The 14557-nt window shown below is 49.5% G+C and overlaps 1 protein-coding gene and 1 pseudogene across 11 annotated transcripts in view; both read left to right on the top strand.

Annotated features, from left to right (window-relative positions):
• The window catches only part of LOC101143118 (mismatch repair endonuclease PMS2-like), a 33821-nt pseudogene extending 20213 nt beyond the window's left edge, over nt 1–13608 (top strand).
• Nucleotides 13609–13676: 68 nt separating this feature from the next.
• LOC101143487 (radial spoke head 10 homolog B) overlaps nt 13677–14557 on the top strand; it is a 62236-nt gene continuing 61355 nt past the window's right edge. For 3 of the 11 annotated variants that reach the window (XM_031012838.3, XM_031012827.3, XM_055346514.2), the window contains exons 1-2: nt 13677–14018; nt 14196–14248. The gene's annotated coding sequence lies outside the window, so the exon portion shown is untranslated. Of the gene's footprint in view, nt 14249–14557 lie in introns of all 11 variants that reach the window. The other 8 variants (XM_031012830.3, XM_055346513.2, XM_031012828.3 and 5 more) reach the window with 4 other exon arrangements.

The following is a 14557-nucleotide window of genomic DNA, read 5'->3' as shown; positions in this document are numbered from 1 at the left end:
CAAAATGCTGGGATTACATTACAGCTGCTTTCATCCTCAGCTCAGGCCACCAGGTGAGAACCAGAAAACGTCCATGGCTGCTTTAACAGAGCCATTTCTTGTCGTCACCGCGCTGATACTGCGGAAAATCCGTTTTCACCGGGTTTAATTGTGTGGGACTGAGAATGACAGTGTCAGTTTCTCGTGTGAAGGTTAGCGGTGGTGTCTGTCTTTTGTCCAGATTGACTAAGTTAGTATTTAATGACATTAGATGTTGAAGCCACCCAGCAAAGGACCCAGTGGTGGGCCTGGCAAAGATGAGAAGGATTGATATCCAGCATTGGCAGAAAGGTGCTCTTACACACCATTGGTGGGAGTGTGACTTTTCACAGATTTCCCGTCAAAAAGTACGTATGTAGTTCTGCCTCTAGCATCTGTCTCACAGAAATGCACCCACAGATGAGTAGGTTTATGCACAGAAGTATTTGTTGCAGCTTTGAGTGCACTATTGAAATTGGAAACAACTGAAATGTCCTTTAGCAGGGGATTTGTCAGACAAATTATGGTACATCCATGCAATAAATTCCTATGTGGCCATTAAAAAGAATGAAGTAGGCCGGGTGTGGTGGCTCACGCCTGTAATCCCAGCACTTTGGGAGGCCGAGGCAGGTGGATCACTTGAGGTCGGGAGTTGAAGACCAGCCTAGCCAACATGGTGAAACCTTGTCTCTACTAAAAATAAAAAAATTAGCCGGGCTTGGCGGTGCATGCCTGTAGTCCCAGCTACTCGGGAGGCTGAGGCAGGAGAATCGCTCGAACCTGGGAGGCGCAGGTTGCAGTGAGCCAAGGTCGCGCCACTGCAGTCCAGCCTGGGCAACAGAGAGTGAGACTCCGTCTTAAAAGAAAAAAAAAAAGAAAAAATAATGAAGTAGATCTATGTGTACAGGTCTGAAAACGTCTTTCAGATGCATTAAGTGATGACAGAATGGAGAATTAAGATTCCATTTTTGTTTTTTAAAATTAAAAAAAATTATATAGAGAGACAAGGGTCTAGAAGGATATATTCCATTTTTAAATCGTTAATAGTAGCAACTGATGTCTTCTCCGGAGAGTTGGATGAATGAATAATTAATGTTATCTTTAGAAAGTGGGATGGTTAAGCCGAGCGCAGTGGCTCACGCCTGTAATCCCAGCACTTTGGGAGGCCAAGGCGGGCAGATGATGAGGTCAGGAGTTCGAGACCAGCCTGACCAACATGGTGGAACTCTGTCTCTACTAAAAATACAAAAATTAGCGGGGCATGGTGGCGCACCTGTAATCCCAGCTACTCAGGAGGCTGAGGCAGAAGAATCACTTGAACCCGGGAGGTGGAGGTTGCAGTGAGCAAAGATTGTGCCATTGCACTGTAGCCTGGGTGACAGAACAAGACTCTGTTTCAAAAAAAAAGAAAGAAAGCGGGATGGCTAGGGACTTTATTTTGTTTTTGTATTGTTTGACTTTTTTTTATTACAGTGTTCTATAACATAATCAGAAAAATAATCTTGTAAAATGTCTCATAATTAACATTTTCTACCTGCAGTAAAACGATGTTTGCAGAAATGGAAATCATTGGTCAGTTTAACCTGGGATTTATAATAACCAAACTGAATGAGGATATCTTCATAGTGGACCAGCATGCCACGGACGAGAAGTATAACTTCGAGATGCTGCAGCAGCACACCGTGCTCCAGGGTCAGAGGCTCATAGCGTGAGTGTGTTTAGTGTTCATTCCCAGATTCCCCTCAAATTGAAGATCTAATAGAGGCCGAGGCAGGAGGATCACAAGAGGCCAGGAGTTGGAGACCAGCCTGGGCAACACAGCAAGACCTTGTATCTACTTTAAAAAAGAAGAGATCTAGGAAGGAGGGGTGTAAAAAATAAAAAAGATCTAGTTGGCCAGGCGCGGTGCCTCACACCTGTAATCCCAGCACTTTGGGAGGCCGAGGCAGGCGGATCACCTGAGGTCAGGAGTTGGAGACCAGCCTGGCCAACGTGGTGAAACCCCGGCTCTACTAAAAATACAAAAAGGCCAGGCACGGTGGCTCACGCCTGTAATCCCAGCACTTTGGGAGGCCGAGGTGGGCAGATCACTTCAGGTCGGGAGTTCGAGACCAGCCTGACCAACATGGTGAGACCTGTCTCTACTAAAAATACATAATTAGCCAGGCGTGGTGGCGGGCGCCTGTAGTCCCAGCTACTTGGGAGGCTGAGGCAGGAGAATCGCTTGAACCCGGGAGGCGGAGGTTGCAGTGAGCCGAGATCGTGCCATCGCACTCCAGCCTGGGCAACAAGAGTGAAACTCCGTCTCAAAAAATAATAATAATGATAAAAAATAAAAATACAAAAAATTAGCTGGGCATGGCAGTGCACGCCTGTAATTCCAGCTACTCAGGAGACTGAGGTAGGAGAATCGCATGAACCTGGGAGACAGAGGTTGCAGTGAGCCGAGATCGCACCACTGCACTCCAGCCTGGGTGACAGAGCGAGATTCTATCTCAAAAAAAAAAAAAAAGAGACCTAATAGTTTATATGTGTGTCTATATGTATATATGTATTTTTCCATAAGTATTCATATAGCAGATTTTTATACTTTTTACATAATAATAGTGATAGTTACCATTTATTCAGTGCCTAGAATCTGCCAGGCACTGTTGAAATAATGTATGTGTATTAGTTCCTTTAATCCTCAGAAACCTGTGAGGTTGTTACTGTTACCATCACCATTCCACAAGCGATAAAACTGAGGCACATGCAGAGAGGTTGAGTAACCTGCCCCAGTTCACGTGGTTAACATGTTCTCTAAGTATCAGACCTTTTTCGCTATTAAAAATGTTGATCACTGGGTAGCCAGGAGATCCTTCTGATGAGGGCAATTGATAGTATGGAGTATTAGTATGCATAGTGTATGGAATGTGTGTGTTCAGAAAGACAGCCTGTGCGCCAGTGTTGATTGACAGTAATCAGAAGTCAGATAGTCACTGCAGGTTGGACGCAGGGGCACACGCCTGTAATCCCAGAGCTTTGGGAGGCTGAGGCAGGCAGATCCCTCGAGCTTAGGAGTTTGAGACCAGCCTGGGCATCATGGTGAAACCTTGTCTCTACAACAAATGTAAAAAATTAGTCAGACTTGATGGTGTGTGCCTGTGGTCCCAGCTATTCGGGAGGCTGAGGTGGGAGGATCGTTTGAGCCCAGGAGATTGAGGCTGCCATGATCGTGCCGCTGCACAGCTCTCCAGTCTGGGTGACAGAGTGAGACAGTGAGACTCTGTCTCACAAATAAATTAATAAATAAAATAAAATAAAATTTAAAAATTATTTTAAAATAGTCACTGCAGAATTTGGTATTTCTCTCTCCTCGGCCAAGCTGGAATGTTTTACCCTGACTACTTCACAAAGGTCAGGTGTGATAGTATCATGTAAAACCAAAGTCTGGTCTTCAGCAAAGTTATAAGAAGAGGTCATGGATTTTCGTGTGGGAAATTAAACCACATAGTGAAGTAAACTCAGATCCCAACAAGTAGATCCCACATGGAGAAATGTACCACTGAACCTGTGTAGTTTACTGAGTACTCTCCTGTGTAGTTTGCTGAGTACTCTCCTGTGTAGTTTGCTGAGTACTCTCCTGTGTGGTTTGCTGAGTACTCTCCTGTGTGGTTTACTGAGTACTCTCCTGTGTGGTTTACTGAGTACTCTCCTGTGTAGTTTGCTGAGTACTCTCCTGTGGAATGCGTGAATTGTTTTTATTCTCAGTAGGAGGCAATAGTAATAATAGACATTTAGTAAGCTACTTTATATCCCTTCCCTGTTCCTCTTAATAGAGGTTTTTTGTTGTTGTGTTTTTGAGACAGAGTTTCACTCTTTCGCCCATACTGGAGTGCAGTGATGTGATCTCGGCTCACTGCAACCTCTGCCTCTCGGGTTCAAGCGATTCTCCTGCCTCAGCCTCCTGAGTAGCTGGGATTACAGGCGCCCGCCACCACACCTGGCTAATTTTTGGATTTTTAATAGATAGGGAGTTTTGCCATGTTTGTCAGGCTGGTCTTGAACTCCTGACCTCAGGTGATCCACCAACCTCAGCCTCCCAAAGTGCTGGGATTACAGGCGTGAGCCACCATGCCCGGCTGAGGTCTTGTATTTTTTAGCCATTCGGCAAAGATAACCTCTCGTCTGTGACATTTCAAGTTGGCCCAGGTAATCACAGACCACTTAGGGTCCCAGATGGACCACACTTCAAGATTAAAGGATAAAGACCCAGTTCCACCCTGCCCTGCCAGCCCCTGTGTAGGGTGGCCCTGTTGACCTCTGTAGCTTTTCCTGTTCGTCTTCCCCTTGTTCCCTGTACTCGAGCCTGTCTGGCTGTCTGTCTTTTTCCCTTGGCAGGCCTGATGAATCCCTATGTGGCCACTAAGCAGAATGAAGGATATCTTTATGTGTGGCTCTGCAAACATCAGCGGTCCCTCCTGTGGCTTGGCACAGATTGTTGTCCTTGTCTAGAATAGTTGTCCTGCACCCTGCACCCACTTCTCCCCCATTACCTGATTAACTCTCTTATCCCCGGACTCAGCTCAAAGGTCACTTCCTGACCCCAGGGTGAAGTCTCTCTATGACACTGGCTGCTTTTTCTTCCTGACCTTCCTGTCGTTTCTCATCATAATTGACTTGCCTGAGTATTTGCTGAACGTCTTTCTTCTCTGGTAATCTGTTGGCTCCAGGACCAAGCCTGTGTTTGCTCACCAGCTGTCTCCTGCCTTGAGCAGTGTTTGTCTTATCCAGCACTCAGGACCAGATGCAGTGGCTCACACTTGTAATCCCAGCACTTTGGGAGGCTGAAGTGGAAGGATCCCTTGAGCCCAGGAGTTTGAGACCAGCCTGGGCAACATAGTGAGACCCTGTCTCTATCTTTGAAAAAAATAACAAAAAGTTAAAAAAAAAAAAAAAGCACTCAGTAAATCCAGGAGGAGAGAAGGATGGAGATATAATACAGGCAGAGGAAGGAACAGGATAGCAAAATAAATGCTGTCTGTTCATTCTGTTTATAAATGCTGGCAATGACCTAACCCAGTGTTTCAAATTCTCTATTAGAAGGAGAAAAAATAGCATTTTTGTGATATTGTTATCCTTAAGGAAAGGATTCAGAAAAAGTGAGAGTCATTGGGGTGGCAAGCTGAGGAAAAAGCAAACTACTTTTGTAGCTACTTTAACTTTTTTTTTTTTTTTGAGACAGAGTCTTGCTCTGTTGCCCAGCCTGGAGTGCGGTGGTGTGATCTCAGCTCACTGCAACCTCCGCCTCCTGGGTTCAAGCAATTCTAGTGCCTCAGCCTCCTGAGTAGCTGGGATTACAGGCATGAGCCACCACTTCCAGCTAATTTTTGTTTTTGTGGGGTTTTTTTTGAGACAGAGTCTTGTCATGTCATCCAGGCTGGAGTATAGTGGCATGATCTTGGCTCACTGCAACCTCTGCCTCCTGGGTTCAAACGAATCTCCTGCCTAAGCCTCCCAAGTAGCTGGGACTACAGGCGTGCGCCACCATGCCTGGCCTAATTTTTATATTTTTAGTAGAGAGAGGGTTTCGCCGTGTTGACCAGGCTGATCTCAAACTCCTGGCCTCAAGAGGTCTGCCTGCCTCGGGCTCCTAAAGTGCTGAGATTACAGGCGTGAGCCACCGGACCTGGCTTGTAGCTACTTTAACTTCTAAAAAGAACTTTAAGAAAGAGAAAATTAAAAGGAACTTCTCAGGAAGTTTTGTGACACTTAGCTGAATAATGTTGTTATTCGTGTTGTTATTTTGACATGAATTCAAAATACAGTATTGTTGTTTTCACTTCATTTCTGCTGTAAAGCTAAATGTTTGACTTCAGGATATGGTTTGAATCATTTTTGTGTTTTTCAGACCTCAGACTCTCAACTGCTGTTAATGAAGCTGTTCTGATAGAAAATCTGGAAATATTTAGAAAGAATGGCTTTGATTTTGTTATCGATGAAAATGGTAAGTTATTAATTAGAACTATAGTGGCTGGGTGTGGTGGCTTACGTCTGTAATCCCAGCACTCTGGGAGGCCAAGGTGGGCAGATCGCCTGAGGTCAGGAGTTTGAGACCAGCCTGGCTAACATGGTGAAACCCCATCTCTACTGAAAATACAAAAAGTAGCCGGGCGTGGTGGCAGGTGCCTGTAATCCCAGCTACTCAGGAGGCTGAGGTGGGAGAATCGCTTGAACCTGGGAGGCGGAGGTTGCAGTGAGCCGAGATCATGTCACTGCACTCCATCCTGGGCAACCAGAATGAAACTCTGTCTCAAAAAAAAAATTAGAACTATAGATTCTTGTCTTTTTAGAGCTGGGAGTAATCTTTCAGGTCATGTAGACTTTTTTTTATTTTATTTTATAAAAGATTAAAAAGGTTCCCCCAAAAAGCATTTTGTGACTGTTCTCTCTTTCAGATGTTCACTATTTTTTTTTTTTTTTCTTTGAGATGGAGTCTTGCTCTGTCGCCCGGGCTGGAGCTCAGTGGTGTGATCTCGGCTCACTGCAAGCTCCGCCTCCCAGGTTCACACCATTCTCCTGCCTCAGCCTCCCGAGTAGCTGGGACTACAGGAGCCTGCCACCACACCCAGCTAATTTTTTCTATTTTTTAGTAGAGACGGGGTTTCACCATTTTAGCCAGGATGGTCTCTATCTCCTGACCTCATGATCCGCCGGCCTCAGCCTCCCAAAGTGCTGGGATTACAGGCGTGAGCCACCACGCCTGGCCTCAGATGTTCATCCTAAGTAGCTTTCAAGTGAAACGTGTTTGTCAAGTCATGGATTTTTCTCAAAATTGCATTCTTTTAGCTCCAGTCACTGAAAGGGCTAAACTGATTTCCTTGCGAACTAGTAAACAGCCCTGGGGTCATGTGCGGGCCTTCCCGAGTCAAGCAGATGTTTGCCTCCAGAGCCTGCCGGAAGTCGGTAAGTAAAGAAAGCCTGGCTGTCAGCTCAGCTGCTCAAGCTTGCAATTGAGGAAGGTCTCAGCCCAGCTCCTGATTTGGTCAAGGTTGTAAACGCCTTTGTGATTGCCAGGGGTAATTTTACACAGAGAGCTACGTGCAGCGTCGTAGCTGAGCATCCGTGTCGTCTGCATTCTCTGTGACCTTGAACTCATAGTTATTGCTCTTTTGTTACCTCTGTTAAGCGTATTCTTGGGCGGGCGCGGTGGCTCAAGCCTCTAATCCCAGCACTTTGGGAGGCTGAGGCAGGCGGATCACGAGTTCAGGAGATCGAGACCATCCTGGCTAACATGGTGAAAGCCCGTCTCTACTAAAAATACAAAAAAATTAGCCGGGCGTGGTGGCGGGCGCCTATAGTCCCAGCTACTCAGGAGGCTGAGGCAGGAGAATGGCGTGAACCCAGAAGGCGGAGCTTGCAGTGAGTCAAGTTCACACCACTGCACTCCAGCCTGGGCGACAGAGCGAGACTCCGTCTCAAAAAAAAAACCAAAAAAACCCAGAATTCTTTTTTTTTTTTTTTAGACAAGGTCTCCCTCTGTCACCCAGGCTGGAGTGCAGTGGCGCAATCACAGCTCACTGCAGCCTTGACCTCCCAGGCTGAAGCGATCCTCCTCCCTCTGTCTCCCAAGTAGTTGTGACCACAGGCATGCACCACCATGCCCAGCTAATTTTTAAATTTTTTGTAGAAACATGGTCTCCTTTTGCCCCTTGCCTCAGCCTCCCAAAGTGCTGGAATTACAGGCATGAGCCACCGTGCCTGGCCCAGCCAGTATTCTATCTCCGAGCTCTGGTTGACTCCAGCGCAGTTACCGTTTGAGGCACCTTGTTCGTCTATGGACCTTATGGGTCATAACAACATTGGTAGGTAAAGATTTGCTGCTGCCAGGACTTGGTGACATTGGACAAGATTCTGCAGAGTCATCGAGGCAGCAGGTGCTTCACGGGGTGCCGTGGTTGTCATTGCACGTGGCGTCACTGCCGCTGCTCCGGTTGGTGTGGGAAGGTGGCAGCAGTGGTTACGCCTGCAGTGGGGATTAGCCTGATGTCCAAGAAAAGTGACTGTGTATCAGCTGGCCACTGGGAAAGGCCAGGACGCCATTCCTTTATTTATTCAGCAGATGCTCCTTGAGCCCCTGCTGTGGGGCCCGCCCTGCTCCAGGTGCTCGGGACACAGAGGTAACAAGGCGGCTGCAGCCCCTGCCCCTGTGGAGCAGACAGTGGGGAGAAATAGGCATCACCACAAATAAATGACACCCATTAGATGCCAGTAAGCACAGTCAAGAGATTCAAACAGCATTTTTCTTTGTCTGTTTTTGAGACGGAGTCTCGCTCTGTTACTAGGCTGGAGTGTGGTGGCATGATCTCAGCTCACTGCAACCTCCGCCTCCTGGGTTCAAGCTATTCTCCTGCCTCAGCCTCCCAAGTAGCTGGGACTACAGGCACCCACCACACCTGGCTAATTTATATATTTTTAATAGAGACGGGGTTTCACCATGTTGGTCAGGCTGGTGTCGATCTCCTGACCTCATGATCCGCCCGCCTTGGCCTCCCAAAGTGCTGGGATTACAGGCGTGAGCCACCACACCTGGCCTAAAACAGCGTTTTGGGACAGGAAATGACAAGAGAAAAACATGGTGACCAGGTGAGATGGTGGTCAGGGAATGGCATCTGGGCAGGTGGCATCTCAGCTGCCATCTAAAAGGTGGGATGGAAACCAGGCATGGTGGCTCACACGTGTAATCCCAGCATTTTGGGAGGCCAAGGCGGGAGGATTGCTTGAGGCCAGGAGTTAAGAGACCAGCCTGGGCAACACAGGCAGACCCCATGTCTACAAAAAATTAAAAGATTAGCCAGGTGTGGTGGCATGTGCCTGTAGTCACAGCTACTCAGGAGGCTGAGGTGGGAGGATCACTTGAGCCAGGGAGGTCGAGGTTGCAATGAGCCAAGATCACGCAACTGCACTCCAGCCTCGGTGACAGAGTAAGACCTTGTCTCAAAAAAAAAAAAAAAAAAAAGGTAGAATGGAGCACTCTTGGGTAAGAACTTTCCAAGTGAAGGAAGTAGCAAGACTGAAGCCAGAGGCTGATTGTGTCCCTGGAGAGGGGAAGGGAGTGAGCAGAGCGGTGTCCAGAGGACAGCCACGTAGAGTGTTGCCGGTCATACCTAGACCCTGGGGGTCTGTGCTGCGTGTGGCACGAGCCACTGGAGAGAACAGACCGGAAGGAGTCCCGTGATTGCAGCTGCTGGAGAGAGAACAGACTGGAAGGGGTGCCGTGGCTGCGGCCGCTGGGGAGAGCAGCAGCTGGGGGCCACGTGGGGAGTGGGTGGGATGGAGCCTGCTGTGTGAGCTTCAGGTGTAATTTTACAGCCATGAGATTAGATGAAATGACTCAAGGGCAGAGTTTAATTAGAAGAGGGCCCAGAGTCTGACTTCTAGCCACAGTGTTTCTTGGATAAAGACCTAATAGGGGCTGGGCGTGGTGGCTCACACCTGTAATCCCAGCACTTTGGAAGGCGGAGGTGGGTTGATCACCTGAGGTCAGGAATTTGAGACCAGCTTGGCCAACATGGTGAAACCCCATCCCTACTAAAAGTACGAAAATTAGCTGGGCATGGTGGTGGGCGCCTGTAATCCCAGCTACTCGGGAGGCTGAAGCGGAAGAATTGCTTGAATCTGGGAGGCGGAGTTAGTGAGCTGAGATCGCACCATTGCATTCCAGCCTGGGAGACAGAGTCTCCCCACCACCCCCGACCTCGCCAAAATAAAAGACATAATATGGATCTTCCAGTCTTGGAGTCTGTGAGTGAGAGTGTGGAGCTGAGCTCATAGCTGGGCAGTTTTGATGTCCTGAGTTTAGTGTGACTCAGTGGCCCGGGGAACCACAGGCTGCTCCTTCCCTCCCGCCCTGGCCTACCCGTCCATCTCCGGTGTTGTCACTGCCTGCCCAGGAGGCTCCTGCTTTGAGCCCTGCCCACCCTTCCAGCCCCATCTCCCCACCATGTAGCTTCCAGCCATGTAGCTGCCTTCCAGTTCCACGCTCGCCTCAGTCTCCTCCCTGCCTTACACCCTTTCTCCCTACTCTCCTCTCTACCTGGGTTTGCCACCATCACCCTTCACCCCCTCGCCACACCTGAGCAGGCCGCTTCGCCTGGGCGCCACCTGTCTTGGTTCTCTGTTGACTTGTTGATTGTCTGTCCTTCTCCAACCTGCTGTCACCCCAGCCTTCTGACTGTGCTTGGCACATGGCGAGCCCTCAGGGTGCTGCAGGAAGAAGGAAGGTGACATTGGGCTTCAGGCTTGTGTCCTCTCCTTCCTGTCAGAGGACCCATGGCAGGGAGGCAGCAGGGCCAGGGCTGGAGTGCTATGGGCAGCAGGTCGGAGCTCGACAGAGGGGGAGTGACGCCCTCACCCATTGGGGGAGAGGGTCCCGGGAGTGCCACAGTCCCAAGGCAGGTGTTTGCGTGATGGGCCTGTGCAAGAGGAAGGGAGTAGCAGTGCAGCTGGGGTGAGGAAGGGAGGCATTCGTGCTTGGAGGTGGGGGTGCAGGCACAGCCCAGCGAGGGCCAAGTCAGGGGACAGACGGGGGCTTTTATTCAGGTGAGGGGGAGAGCTGTGAAGTGGAATGAATCACCTGACAGCCCTTTAAAAGTAATCACTGGCTGCTGAGTGGAGAGCGGCTCGGAGGGGTCGCAGTGGGGCAGGGAGGCCTGCTGGCAGGCTGCTGCACCTGCCAGGGTGAGAGGGCAGGGTGGCTGCTGAGACAGGTGTGGTCGGCGTCTGGAGTGGAGGCGGTGACACCTTGAAGGAGCCACAAGGAGCCTGATTTCACAGAAGGGTGGGGGGCTGAGATCTAGAACCTAGGCTTCTCTGGGGGAAGGTTTTTCAGGGGTTTTTCAGGGAAGGTAGTTTTTGAGCTGTAATCTTGTCCAGCCTTATTTTAGAGAAGAATGCTTCTGAAGAGCTGCCATTCTGACGTCAAAAAACTACTAAAACGTTGAACCATTGTGTCTCACACTCAGGTGATGATTGGGACTGCTCTTAACACAAGCGAGATGAAGAAACTGATCACCCACATGGGGGAGATGGACCACCCCTGGAACTGTCCCCATGGAAGGCCAACCATGAGACACATCGCCAACCTGGGTGTCATTTCTCAGAACTGACCGTAGTCACTGTATGGAATAATTGGTTTTATCACAGATTTTTATGTTTTGAAAGACAGAGTCTTCACTAACCTTTTTTGTTTTAAAATGAACCTGCTACTTAAAAAAAATACACATCACACCCATTTAAAAGTGATCTTGAGAACCTTTTCAAACCAGATGGAGCATTGCTTGCAAATTTTTTTTTCTCTATGTTTGCATGTGCTCGTGTGTGTGTGTCCAGGCAAGAACACATTTTATAAAAATAAGAACACTTGGGCTGGGCATGGTGGCTCATGCCTGTGATCGCAGCACTTTGGGAGGCTGAGGCAGGTGGATCACCTGAGATCAGAAGTTTGAGACCAGCCTGACCAACATGGAGAAACCCTGCCTCTACTAAAAATACAAAATTAGCCAGGTGGGCTGGCGCATGCCTGTAATCCCAGCTACCCAGGAGGCTGAGGCAGGAGAATCGCTTGAACCCAGGAGACGGAGGTTGCAGTGAACCGAGATTGTGCCACTGCGCTCCAGCCTGGGTGATAGAGCAAGACTCTGTCTCAAAAAAAAAAAAAAAAAAAAACCCAAACCACTTTGGAAGTTACTCAGGCCTCTGTTCTGGCTGGACATAGTTTAGTCTATAACTTTCAACCCTTAACAATAATTAAATTCATCTTTGTTTAATTTCGTAAATTTAAAAGTAGGGTCCTTTTCAGTTAGTGATTCTCAGCCCTGATTCACATTAAATTTTTAAACAAGGGGGATTCTCTGCCAGGCTGGAAGAAAATGACTGGATGGGACAGGGGTCACTATTTGAGACATTCCTCTGTGCGGCCAAGGTCGCAAAGTGCTGTCCTCGCAGGGGAACAAAAAGAGTTTGATTTCCCATAATTTGATGCTGTGATTTGATTTCCTCAGGGTGTGAACTGTAGAACATTCCAGTTACTGGCCTTGAATGGTTCTGGGAATATAAGAATCCCTGTCTGTCTTTTCAAATAGTTTTCATGGAACCTTGTCCTGTTTGAACTTGGCTGAAAATGGAAGTAAAGATGCCCTCTTGGGGGCCCAGAGATGACAGATGTGGCTCCCCCTGCTGCCCCCACCCCTTCTCCAGACTGTGGGCGGCTCCCTTCCTGCTTTAGAATCCCTCAGATGGAGGAGGCGGTACAGTAGTCACTGTGCCATCGTGTCTGGCACTGTGCTGGCGTGGTCTGCAGGATCCCACTTATGAACTCTCCAGATTGGGAGCTGTGGCAGGATAACAGCCCCCAAGACAGCTGTGTCCTAATCCCCAGAACCTGTGGCCACGCTGCCTCACGTGGCAGAAGGGACTCAGCAGGTGTGATTGAGTGAAGGATCTTTTTTTTTTTTTCTTTGAGATGAAGTTTCACTCTTGTTGCCCAGGCTGGAGTTCAATAGCATGATCTCAGCTCACTGCAGCCTCTGCCTCCCAGGTTCAAGTGATTCTCCCACCTCAGCCTCCCGAGTAGCTGGGATTACAAGTGTCCAGAACCATACTGGCTAATTTTTGTATTTTTAGTAGAGACAGGGTTTCACCATGTTGACCAGGCTGGTCTCGAACTCCTGACCTCAGGTGATCCGACCGCCTCGGCCTCCCAAAGTGCTGGGATTACAGGTGTGAGCCATCATGCCTGGCTGAGTTAAGGATCTTGCAACAGAGAGATTATCCTGGATTGTCTGGGTGGGCCCAGTCCATTGGGTGAGTCCTTCAACGGTGGAGACCTTTCCCTGCTGGCCAGAGAGAGGCTGCCTTGCTGGTTTTGGAGATGGAAGGAGGTACCACTGGTCAAGGATTGCAAGCAGTCTCTAGAACAGGGATTCCAACACTCCGGACACAGACCAGGAGTGGTCCATGGCCTATTGGGAAGCGGGGTGCACAGCAGGTTAGGGGCCGGCAAGCCAGCAAAGCTTCATCTGTATTTGTAGCCACTCCCCGTCGCTGGCGTTACCACCTGAGCTCCGCCTCCTGTCACATCAGCGGTGGGCATTAGATTCTCATAGGAGCACGAACCCTATTGTGAACTGCACACACGAGGGATGTAAGTTGAACGCTCCTTAGGAGAATCTGATGCCTGATGATCTGTCACTGTCTCCCGGGGCTGTCTAGTTGCAGGAAAACAAGCTCAGGGCTCCCACTGAGTCTCTATGATGGTGAGTTGTAGAATCATTTAATTATGTTACAATGTAATAATAGTAGAGATAAAGTGCACAATAAATGCAATGCACTTGAATCATCCTGAAACCATCCCTCCCCGACCCCCATCCATGGAAAAATTGTGTTCCGCGAAACCGGTCTCTGGTGCCAAAAGGGTTGGGGACCGCTTCTGGAAAAGCTGGAAAAGGCAAGAAAACGCCTTCTCCCCCGGAGCCTCTGGAAGGAACCAGCACTGTGGGACTAATTTACATACTGCAGGGTAATAAATTTGTGTTGCTTCGAGCCACTAAATTTATGGTAATTTGTTTGCGGCAGCAATGGAAAACTAATGCCTGCGTTATTCCTATTTTATGATGAAGCAGTTAGCAGAGCTGGGAAAACCCTGGCCTGCTGCCTCCAGCGTCCAGCCTTTCCGCCGGCCTTCAGGACCAGCAAGGGCGGGACACCTGCTTGGCGCTGGCGCGCGGCCCCTTTAAGAGCACAGGGTGGGCCTGGCGGCGTCCGCGGTTGCCTGGAGACCGGAGCCGGGTCTGGGACGCAGAGAGCCCGGCAACACCTCAGCCCGAGCCCGGCGAGGTCTCTGGGCTCCTGGAGCGAGGTGAGCGCCCCAGGCCGCGGTCCTGCGTACGCCGGGACAGCCATGGCGACTGGGTCCTGCTCCTTCCCGGCCGGACTGACGCGGCCTCCCAGGACCCGAGCACGTGCGTGATGGGCGAGGAGGGCCTAGGCCGGGCAGACCAGTGCAGGGAGCCGATTCTTCCCGGCTCACCGTAGACACAGGAGAGACGGCCTCTCCTTAAGCCCAGGAGAACAGAGGAAACATTAGGAAACGCACTGAGAAACGAAATTGGCTTGATTTGTAGTTCACTTATTTGTAGGTCACTGACAGAAGACCGAAAAGCTCGTAGTAAAGGCCCCTCTAAATTTAGAGGTGAGAGCACCTTGGGCTAGGGGACCCAGGGGCGGCTTCGCTGAGACAGTGGTCGGGGGCGGGAAGGAGCATGGGTGTTGGAAGGAAGAAGGCTTGGCCGGGCGCGGTGGCTCACGCCTGTAACCCCAGCACTTTTGGGAGGCCGAGGCGGGCGGATCACCTGAGGTTAGGAGTTTGAGACCAGCCTGGGCAACATGGTGAAACCTGGCTCTACTAAAAATACAAAAATTAGCCGGGAGTGGTGGCGGGCACCTGTAATCCCATCTACTTAGGAGGCTAGGGCAGAAGAATCACTTGAACCCGGAAGGT

Source organism: Gorilla gorilla, chromosome 6, assembly GCF_029281585.2.
Source record: "Gorilla gorilla gorilla isolate KB3781 chromosome 6, NHGRI_mGorGor1-v2.1_pri, whole genome shotgun sequence".
In the NCBI taxonomy this organism is placed as follows: domain Eukaryota; kingdom Metazoa; phylum Chordata; class Mammalia; order Primates; family Hominidae; genus Gorilla; species Gorilla gorilla.
The sequence above is the reverse complement of the archived record's forward strand: the minus strand, read 5'-3'. Positions and strand labels throughout refer to the sequence as shown.